This window comes from Pinus tabuliformis, chromosome 1_1, assembly GCF_031772625.1.
Source record: "Pinus tabuliformis cultivar Carrire ecotype Pingquan chromosome 1_1, CPIR1, whole genome shotgun sequence".
In the NCBI taxonomy this organism is placed as follows: Eukaryota; Viridiplantae; Streptophyta; class Pinopsida; order Pinales; family Pinaceae; genus Pinus; species Pinus tabuliformis.
Window position 1 is genome coordinate 909,738,553 of NC_142297.1, and position 11,835 is coordinate 909,750,387.

Below are 11,835 nucleotides of genomic sequence, written 5' to 3' on the forward strand. Positions count from 1 at the left end.
CACACTTCCGGATTCACGATAGTGAAAGCTTCCTGCATTCATATGCACTATGAAAAATGAAAGATTTATTCGCACCTTCACACCAGTGTATCAATGTTATCGAGATTAATAATAAAACTTAGGATTTTGTGAGCATTGTTTTCTCTAAGTGTATCATTTTAATAAAGTTGATTTACAAAACTTTGAGTTTATGTTAATTATAGATTTTGATATTTAATATATATGAAATTGTTATGAAACCAACTCACAAAATAGAAGAAGAGAGAGATCAACGGCTTCAAGGGGGCAACCTCCTTTACATTACACAAATGAACAATTCTTGGATGATACAAATGACAAGACCTCCTTTCTATATATAAGAGTCTAAGGGGTCACAATATAATCAGAGCCGACATAACAATAATATTGTAAGGGCACAACAATAACAATAGTGGGCTTCCATGGGGCACAACAATAATAATATGAGGACTACATGGGCACAATAATAACAATTGTGGGCTTCTATGGGGCACAATAATAATAATATGGGGACTACATGGGCACAACAATACGATAAGGGCATTGCACTAATAACAATAAGGGGCTACACTAGTAGTATAGGGACCTAACATGCCCCTATCCTTAAAAAAGTTTTGTCCTCAACGGTTGAGTAGTTCTGGATGATTCTATATAAAATTCTCATAGTCCCATGTGAAATATTCATCGCATAAGTTTCTCCACTTGATGAGATACTCTAAAATTGATTGATTTCGTAGCTGTCGAGTTCTTGTTTTCATGACTGCTTCAAGTTCCACTATGATTTTTCCTTCCCCGTCAAGTTTTGACAATATTGTTTGAACTAGGAGCTTGTCACCTATAACCTTCTTTAAGCATGAAACATGGAAAACTGGGTGCACTCGGGAAGATGCAGGAAGCTCCAATTTGTATGCCATAGTACCAATCTTTTGCAACACCTTGTAAGGACCATAGTACTTTGGTGATAATTTATTATCCTTCTTCACTTGATTGAGGGACAATTGTTTGTATGGTTGTAGCCATCAAAATACCCAGTCACCTACATCAAAACTTCTTTCACTACGATGTTGATCTACCTATTGTTTCATTTGATTCTACGCAAAAGTGAGGTTATCCTTTAAGAGTTGGAGAACTTGTTGTTGATGCTTGATGTGATCTTCCATTACTTGAACCTTAGAATTTTCTCTTATATATGATGTGATGGATGATGTATGATATCCATTAAGTGCCATAAATGGGGTCATTTTTTCTAAGGCGTTATACCACCATTCAACTAGAGTGTTGTAGCGGCTGCAACACCCTCCAAAATTTTATCCTGCATCTAATTTCAGAGCCTCCTTTGAATTTTACTTGATGTTTGCAATCACTTGAACGCACCCCCTGGGATCGTGTGAGTCATTGCACCCTCTTTTCTTGACTATTCAATGGATAAATTTTTTGCATGTTGGTCACAATGTCATGCTTGCAACCATGTTATGGTCGTGCACAAGGTCTTCGCTTTGTGTGTACATGTTGTGTTCGCTATGTAAACATTTGTCGCACTTACATACGAAGTTGTATGCATTGTCGTGCAAGCATTGTCACGGTCGTTCAATGATCTATCACAAGCGTCATGCTTGTCACTCGCACTGTCGGTTAGTCATGATGAGCATATGTTTTCTTGATGGTTTGAAGTGTATTGTCGTCAAGTTATGTTGAGAGTGTGTTTGTGAAAGTCACGTGTGCAAAAATTCACTCGTTCACACACTTAGTCATTTTGCTAAAATTCTGATGACCAGATCACCTTCTAATAGCTGGACCTCCCCCTGTAATCAACTTGACTGAATGTCACCCAGAATGGCGCAGAAGCATCCAACAATCCATTTGAATCTGCGCTACCCACAAGCTAATCAATCAACCCTCCCATTGGTCAACTAGAGAGTTTGACCAGGCAGTGACCCCGACACTTACTCCCCTAAAAAATTGTGTAGAAGATGCAGACCTTGCACACTCCGTTGACTGAGAAAATTGTACAGACAGGCCAGACAAAAACCAAGTGTCTGTCCCTATCTCCCCTCAAGAATTGCATTTTTTTTCCAGCCAGTCACCCAGACACCTGACTAGCTGCTCACCTAGAAAACTGTGTATATTTCTGAGCAAGCCCATCAGTAGCCCAGCATCCCGCTCAGCTCAAAAACTGCGCAGAGGTGCCCAGCATTTGCATAGTTTTTATCTCCAGCAAACCCCACAACCCGCTGCCAACTTCCTCTAGGAATTGCGCAGTTTTTGCTTCCAAGCCTTCCCGAAACCCACTGCCATCTCCCTCCAGGAATTGCACAGTTTTTGCTGCCAAGCCTCCTGAAGCCCACAGCCAGCTCCCTCCAAGAATTACATAGTTTTTGCTGCCATGGCCCTTTGCTACCCGAACTACTTCCCTCTAGAAATTGTCCATATCTTCCCTCTAGCCGAGCCAGATCCCAGGGACAATCACGACTGATTCGAATTGTCTATCTCAATCTCCCAGTGACCTTTGCATAATTTTCACCAGCAGTGCCTGGAGCTCACATCCCAGCTTGAAACTTGCCCCGCACAGTTTCCCATCCTTGTCCTCTCTCCCGATCACCTGCATCCAAAAGCGAACGATCATGCATTATGGTAGACCAGGAGGTTTATGGATTTGATGTCATCTCAGCATGAGTGATTGCAGACACAAGTACATGAACTAACATGCCATGACAAGGGATGGGATGAACAAGGAGAGTACATGCAAAAGGACATGTTTGCAAATGAACGAATAAATGATGCATGCGAATAGATGTGTTCACGAACGGAAGACCATGTGAAGATGTGTTCACGAATGGATGAATGAACGACATGCACAGACGGATGGATGAGACAACATGCGAGGAGATATTTTCGCGAACAGACAAACATACTTGCCAAAGTACATGCAAAGGAGCAACATGCACATGAAACATCAAGCGGACCCAATGACCATCGAGGAATCCACACACTTTTCCATGCAGAGGGGAAGTTGTGATACACCAAGAGGACATCCATCACTCAAAAACACTGCAGCTCGACATGCACACTAACAGCAACATGAACATACCAACATTGTCATGTTGAGTTGTGTCAGCCACATCACTACTATGGGCCATATTGTTGTCAATCAATGTAATGTAAATTTGAAGTCCAAGAGACCCACTTGTAATCTAAAGAGTCATGTACTTTGAAAAGTCATGCAAGTCAATTAGTCTTGAGGGAAGTCGAGTAGTCACAAGGGCCAGTTTCACCCTTGGCTATAAATCCCCCCCTCACATGTACATGCAAAGGACTTTTCACCTTAGCTCCTCCCACATAGCCTTGAGAGTCTGTAATATTTTCTTTGAGGAGTGAGTAGTGGCTCTAATGCCCCACCTATGAGGTTAGTGATGCATGGTGTATCAATGTGTCTTGGTACTTTCACTTAATTTAGAAGCCTGCTCACAGACCAGCATGTTTTCACACATGTATTGCAACTATTTGTAAGAATTGATTTTGAACACTTGTAATACATGTTTCTTTAACCTGTGTTAAACAATTGAAATAATTTAATTGTTATAATACATATATTTATGAAAATGTGTTTTATAAGTTGTTAATGATGTCCTTCCTGTGTTGGTTACCTCTTAGACATAAGACAAAACCTTTCACGTAAACCTGATATAACAACCATCGCACTCACACAGACTACTCACTGGGTGTTGTATGTGTTATCTTCCTTTGTGTGTTGTGAATGCCGCATCCATGTGGATTACTCTTCCGGAAGCTGTGAATTTCCTCTTGTGTTGTGTTTCTCTGATAGAGTTGGGACTTCCTCCCATCTAACCTAAGACTCACTCCCACCCTCTCTCTTTATTGTGAAAGAACCTTGACACAAGTAACACTAGCATTCACCAGGCACGCGAACCTCGTTGTTCGAAGACAAATAAGCAAGAGCTATGATAAAAATTTAAGATAATGGAAATCAAACCATCATATCGGATGGGACTCCTACACCAAATGGTGTGAGGTCTAGTTGGGACTTCATACCGGGGAGATCCCCTGAATGTTGGCGGGTCCAGCGCCATCAACATTTTTTGTGCTAGAAGGAGGGCTGCTAGTTTTTTATGATTGAATGCCCTTTCACACCCACTCATCAAGCATCTGGTCAAGGGATTAACTTGCACTCCATCTCACCTACATGCGACTTTGTAGTTTGTTACTCCTCACCTCCCAGGATTGAACACGAAATTTCATATCAGCACCTTCACTCCATCTGTCCCATCACCCTCCAGTTCGCAAAAGTTGTTAGAGTGATCCTAGGAATACAACATCTTCCATACACATCAACAAAGAAAAAAATCACTCCCACAAGGGTTGTTGTATCATCAGTGGAAGAGGTAGTTCTTGCCACACTTGAAGATCTGATAAAAGATATTGAGGAGAGAGAGGAACCTCTAGTCTTTCGACAGGGATAATGAGATACCCTTGTGATAATGGGCTCAGACTCTAGTACAAGAGGCGGAGGGGAAGGTAGTAGAGAAGGCGGAGGTGAAGACGAAACAACAGACTCAGAGTTAGAATCGTCAGATTCTGAAGAATAGGAGGAGGACGAAGAGCAAGAGGACATGGTTGACAAAAATTTGGAATGGATGACTCAGGGACCATTGGCTTTCCCAGGTGCTTTGCAAAAGATGCTAAAACACTCGGAGAGGATGATCACAAAGTTAAACCCTGATAGTACAGTGAAGGCAGAGGATCACTTAGATAAATTCTACCTACAACTGTAGACACTTGAGGTACGCTACAATGATGTTGAATGTAGACTGTTCCCATGTACCTTGGATGGTCGTACAACTGCATAGTATCATAGCCTTCTTATCAACTCCATATAGAATTGGGGTATGTTCAAATGTATGTTTGTGGAAAAGTTTGTTGATGACAAGACCCCAGCCATGTTAATCAAAGAATTTGGAAGCTTGAAGGTGGCGAGAGAAGGAAAGGTAAAGTATTTCAATAAGAGGTTTCTATGCATGTTGAATAAGTTTGGGGTGGACACGAAACCTCATGATTCCATCACCGTCGATTACTACACATCTGCACTGCCAACCAGAATTGTACAGTTCATCAAGAGAGCTGCGAAGCCAAAACTCTTGGAAAACTGCAAAGAGGCAATCACTTTCGAAAAGGAGCTATGCGAGATTGGAATCATCAAGGATGATGAACTAGCAAAGGACTCCAGAGAGGTGATTAGGAAGCCACAGGCTGTGACAAGAAAGGGTAAGGAGAGGGAAACAAGTGATATTGAAAACCTTGCTCACCTTGTCAATAACTTGACAACATAAGTGTCTTAGCTTAAACAATGAAGAGCGAACACATCTACAACTAGCCGACCACCCAGAGAAAGATAAGGAAGCATGTCATCAAGAAACAACCATCTCCTGAATAAAATTGCACAGAGCTCTATGTTCCAGCTCGAATAGTGCGCAAACGATGAATTTTGTTCATTTCATGAAGTTGATCACTCAAAAATGTCTTGTTCAGATTGGAAGCGACTTGCATGCTCAGTATGAAACCATGCACTTGACATAGACAACAGTGTGCAGGGACAACCGAGAGATATGGAAAATGACGAAGATTTTGTGCCAGATGAGGCATCAAGATCTGGGCATCTGGTAAACATGTATCAGTGCTCGCAAGCAGCATAGAAGACGAACACCGAGAAGCAACCCGAAAAGAAAAATGATTGTTACAATATTAGAAGTAAGGGGTCTCCCTTAAACTTGTGGAAGTGAAACAAAGGTTTGAACCGCTGAGGAAGGTTGAACCACCAACCATCCAAAAGAAGAAAACACAAAGTAAGCCCTCAAAGACAACAATGAACAAGAGTATGTCCATGAGCACCAAATTGTAGAACACTCCCCCGAACAACACAAATACCAGTCTCACCCTAGACACCTTGGTGAGTCTACCCCCTCTGGATTACAACATTGTTGACGACATGAAGAAAACTTGCACAAAAATTAGTTTGTTTGATTTGGATAATATCCAGAGTGAGCAGGACATCCTGCTGCACGCAATAGGATAGACATCAACGGACAATGCAGCCTCTACAAGAAAGGGAGAAAGCACGCCTCCCGGATCACTTTCAACTGTGCTAAACAAACTTCGAACGGAAGAAGAAAATATTTTTTGCCCTCCATTCTTGCTTTCATTTGAAATATTCAACTGTAATGTTCATAATTGTTTGGTTGATTCTGGTGCGACAGCCAACGTCATGCCACTCTCCATTGCTAAAAAGATCAATGCATAGTGGAGCAAGACATCTGCTCAAATCATCCAAATTGATTGAAAATCTGTGCCAGCCATTAGCAAACTTCACGATGTGATGATCAAACTATATCACGATGATCAAGTTCACCAGTGGATAAACATTGTTGTTGTGGACATACTGGAAGCGTATGACTTACTGCTCAGTAAAGACTAGTCCAACAAGCTGAACGGATACTTTTGCTATAGACTAGTCACGCATGTGACTTCCATACAAGGGAAAAAATAATCAAATTTGGGTGTTATTCAAGAGATATATGAGGCACAATGTCACTCCCATCAATGGAACAAATGAACCATTAGCCTTCACAGAAATCATGTTCAACAACTGCCTCTTGGAAACAAAGCTGGGGTGTTATCCCGCATGGCCAGTGCAACCCCACTAGACATGCAGCTGGGCCTCCTTTCTTGCCCAACTGATGGAAATGAAACATGTATAGTAAATTGTAAAATTAGTAGCAGTAGTAGTAGCAAGAACAGTAGCAATAGTGCAAGCACGTCGAACAGTCCATGTACAGATGAGTTGTGGACCATGTATTTCGACAGATCAAAGACACAAGATGGCTCAAGAGTCAGGTGTGTCTTGATCAATCCAAACAACAAGAAGCATCTAATCTAGAGTCGCTTGGAGTTCAATTGCATGAACAAGTTTGCTGAATATGCAGCATTCGTGTTGGGCTTGCAAAAATCCATTAGCCTCAATGTGGTCACGTTCAAAGTGGTAGGTGATTGAGAAATATTAGTACGACAAGTACGTAACACCATTCACTATTTATCACTACATCTGAAAAGTTACCAGAAAGAGGTATGTCAACTAATCTCTAACTTCCAAGAATTCAATAACACTGTTGTACCAAGAACGCATAATGCAGCTACAAATGCTTTGGCAAACGTAGCTTCTAGAATGTCACCACTTAGGGATAGAGTTACTATTGAAATTTTGTTTAGACCATCTATCCTGGATAACATAACTAATTTACGCGTGTTTTATGATGATCAACAGATACTGCATTTCATGGCCAACACTGATACCTTCAAGGATGCAGTGATAGACGAAGACGAGAACGAGCGATCTTTGCAAGTCGGGACAGATATCAAGAAAGGCCACAACATCCCTAGGGGTGTGGTATATTTGGAGAATCTATATGACTTGCAAGAACATTTCCAAGGGCCAAGGAATAGTAAAACCCACAACTCTACTATGATGCATGAACTCGTTAACTTGGGAATAGAACAAGATCCGAAGTTTTTCAATCTCGGTACATGTTGCATGTAGCAAGAGTGACAAGCCTTTGTCCGCTTGTTCAAAAAGTACCAGGATGTGTTCGCATGGACATATCACGATCTAAAAACTTATGACATGCGAATAATCGAACACATCATTCTGATCAAAGAAGGGGTCAATCCATATCAGTGGAAGTTGAGGAAAGTACATTCATCACTTGAACCCCTCACACAAAAAGAGATCACCAAGTTTTTGGATGCATGGATCATATACAGAGTTTGTCATTCTACTTGGGTTTCAATCCTTGTTCCTGTACAAAAGAAGTTCGGGGAAATCCGCTTGTGTGTTGATTTCGTGAACTTGAACCACACCTATGACAAAGACACTTACCCCACACCATCTATGGAACAAATTCTACAAATAGTATATGGGGCATAAATGTTTTCTTTACTTGATGGGTTTTGAGGATATAATTAGGTTTTGGTACCTAAACCTGATAGACTCAAAACTACCTTCCGTACCAAGTGGGGTACGTTCGCATACCGAAAAATTCCTTTTGGGCTCATTAATGCAGGCATGACCTTTCCTCGTGCCATGGGCATCACCTTTTGTGGACTCATCGGAGAGAAGACCACACATGCCATCTGAAGAAATTTTTTTAGCAATGCCGGAAATACCAGATTTCCTTGAATCCCAAAAAGATCATATTTGTAGTGTTTGAGGGGAACCTCCTTGGAAAAATCATTGCCAAGAGCAGGATCAAGGTTGATCTGGACCAGGTATAGACTATCACAAAGATCCCTCACCCAACTAACAAGAAAGAGATGCAGTCCTTGTTGGGAAAGACAAAATTCCTCCAGAAGTTCATCTCGGATTAGCCACAGACAATCAAACCAATGCAAGCCATGATCAAGAAGGATGTAGTTTACAGCTGGGGAAAGAGGGAAAAGTACACATTCATCCATATTAAGTAGGGAATTGCAGAAGCGCTTGCACTCTACAACCCATATTTCAGCAAAGACTTCTTGCCATACACCTTTGCCTCTGATGACTCACTCGCTGCAGTACTCACTTAGAAGGATGAGATGAATGATGAATGTCCCATCTCCTTCATGAGCACAGGCATGCAAGGACCCGAACTCAACTACCCTATCATTGAAAAAAAATCATATGTGGTATACAAGGCGGTGAAAAACTTCAAACCCTACTTGTTGAAAAACCACTGCATAGTACATGCACAGGAGGAAGAAGAAAAGCTTACCGTTTGGGAGAAAGAAATTGAAATGTATGATGTAGTGTGAGCACCACCCACTGTAAACAGAAACTCTTGGTACAAATATGTGCACTAGTACCTTGAGAGGGGAACCATACCCTCTCAATTTTCCATCAGACAAAAGAGGGAATTGCGTCTCAAAGCTTTAGCTTATCAGTTGGTGCACGGAGTACTTTACAAAAAGCACAACAATGTAATCTTGCATGAATTAGAGAAGGTTTTGCAAGATCTGCATGATGAACTAGTCAGGGGTCACTTTGCGGGAAATACCACTGTGGACAAAGTTATGCGAGCCATTTTGTACTGGCCCACATTATTCAAGGATGCATGTCACGCTTACGCGCACAAGTGCATGGTCTGTCAGCGATGTGCCAACATAATGCGAAGATTAGTAGCCCCACTACACCTTGTTGAAGTTATTGAACTGTTCCAACAATGAGGCCTAGACATCATCAGGGGAATTTTCCCACATTTGTCAAAACAACACCGCTACATTCTTACAGAAACTAATTACTTCACGCAGTGGAAAGAAGCAGTCCCACTCAAGCAAATGAGCGACCAAGAAGTCATAAACTTCCTCCAACAGAACATCATCTCACGCTTTGGCATTCTGGTATCACTTGTGTTTGATAATGCAATGTATTTTTCATATTTAAAGCTTTATGATTTTGCATTACAAAATGGTATTGTGTTCAAACATTCATCTAACTACTACTTGTAGGGAAATGGTCTCGTAGAATCCACGAACGAAAACCTTATCCATATAATCAAAAAGACCATTTACTCTGAGCAACATAACTAGCACTCTACCTTGACAAATGCTTTATGGGATGACCACGTAACACCCAAACCCTCTCTAAATACCTCACCGTAATTCTTGGTCTATGGTAAAGAAGCCATCCTACTACCTAATATCTACTTGCCTATGCTTCAGTTGTCTCAAGAATCTCAATGCAAGCCTTGTTAGACAGTTCTGCGTAGGATGGACACACTTCACAAACTACAGGAAGAAAGGATGAAAGAAAAAGAAAAGTTTACACTCCAACAGTACTATATCAAGAGATGTTTCGATAAGAAGTCTACAGGGAAAGCTAACTTTGATGTTGGTGACTTAGTCTTGAAATGGGATAAACCCCATGAAGACAAAGGCAAGCATACGAAGTTCTAGTCCCTGTGGATTGGTCCATACATAGTCCATGAGAATCTTGGCCCACACACATACCATTTGCAATCACTTGACGAAGGATTGACAACCTTCCTGTCAACGACCAAGATCTCAAACACTATTTTCAGTAAGCCGGGCCATGCCCCATGCCATGTACATAGTCTGCTTACTTGCTTGTTGTTTTCACTTTGTTTGCTTTTCTTACTATTTTTGTTTCATTTTTTTGTTTGTTTGCTTGGTACCTTGCTATTTTTGTTTTCCAAAAATAAGTGCTGCCCTCTACCGAGTTCTAGCTTTTGAATTAGTATGTGGCTGAAATCTGAAGAGACTTGTGACACTGCAACACTTGGCTAGTCTTGCGTTTGTCTTCTCTGTTCTTGGTTGTAACCTTCAGCCAATGAAGTCTTGATGGAAAATATGAGCCATCTGCAAGGGAAGCTTGGGTCTAACCATGAACCCATGTCCACAATGGGAAACCCCATGTCTGTAATCAATCTTTTTCTCTCTATGATCAAGCTCATCTAACTAGTAGAAACAGAGAAGGGGAAAATCTAAATGAGAAAACCTATGTCAGAGGTCTTACATGCTTCTCTAAAGGAAAAACCTCTTATGCTCTCAATAATTCAGGATCCCTCTTCTGCCCCAAAAATAAATAAGTGCCTATGCACAGTCCTCTTTAAAAAATACAAAGGAAAAAGAAGAGAAAGGCTTCTTGCACAGAGAGGTGAAGCATGCAACTCCACCGGGGTACTGAACAAGCTCACTGGAAGTGGAGCAATGTGTGTGTTCTTGCGTGACTCCGCTAGGGTACTACCTAGGCCTGCTGGCAGTGGAGAAACACCAGAGATGAAAACTTATACTTTGAAATTTTTTAACTCGTGAGCCAAACTACCCTTCCTGATTTCGAAATACTATGATCAAGCTGAAACTTTTGTTCTGTTTGACTGAGTTGGCAAAAGGTGAACCATGTCTATACATGGGGCAAGTGGGCAAGCCGAAGTAACCCACACATCGATTCAATACTCCCTAAAAGACCAAGGCCCTGTGCTGTCAGTGAACCAAAATAGAGAAGCTTGAATTCTACCAATGTGTCGCCAAGTGTTGTAGCGGCTGCAACACCCTCCAAAATTTTGGCCCGCATCCAATTTTGGAGCTTCCCTTGAATTTTAATTCATGTTTGCAGTCACTTAGACTCACCCCCCGGGCTTGTGTGAGTCTTTGCAACCTATTTTCTTGACTGTTCAAGAGACAATTTTTTTTTGTGTTGGTCACAAAGTCACGCTTGCAACCATGTTCTAGTGATGCACAAGGTCTTCGCTTCGTGTGTGCATGTTGTGTTTTCTATGTAAACATCTGTTGCACTTACATACAAAGTTGTATGCATTGTTGCGCAAACGTCGTCGCGATCGTTCAATGATCTATCACAAGAGTCGCACTTGTTGCTCACTCTATTGGTTAGTCATGATGTGCATATGTTGTCTTAATGGTTTGAATCGTCTTGTCGTCAAGTTATATTGATTGTGTGTTCGTGAAATTCACGTATGAACAAATTCACTCATTCACACACTTAGTCATTTTGCTGAAATTCTGACGAAAAAAATCACTTTCTAACAGTTAGACCTCCCCCTACAATCGACTCGACTGAATGTCACCCAAAATGGTGCATAAGTGTCCAACAAGCCATTTCAATCTGTGATGCCTGCAAGATGATCAATCAACCCTCCTGCTAGTCAACCGGAAATTTTGACCGAGCAGTGATGTTGGGACTCACTCCCCTAAAAGATTGCGCAGAAGCTATAGACATTGCTTGCTTCGCTGATTCGG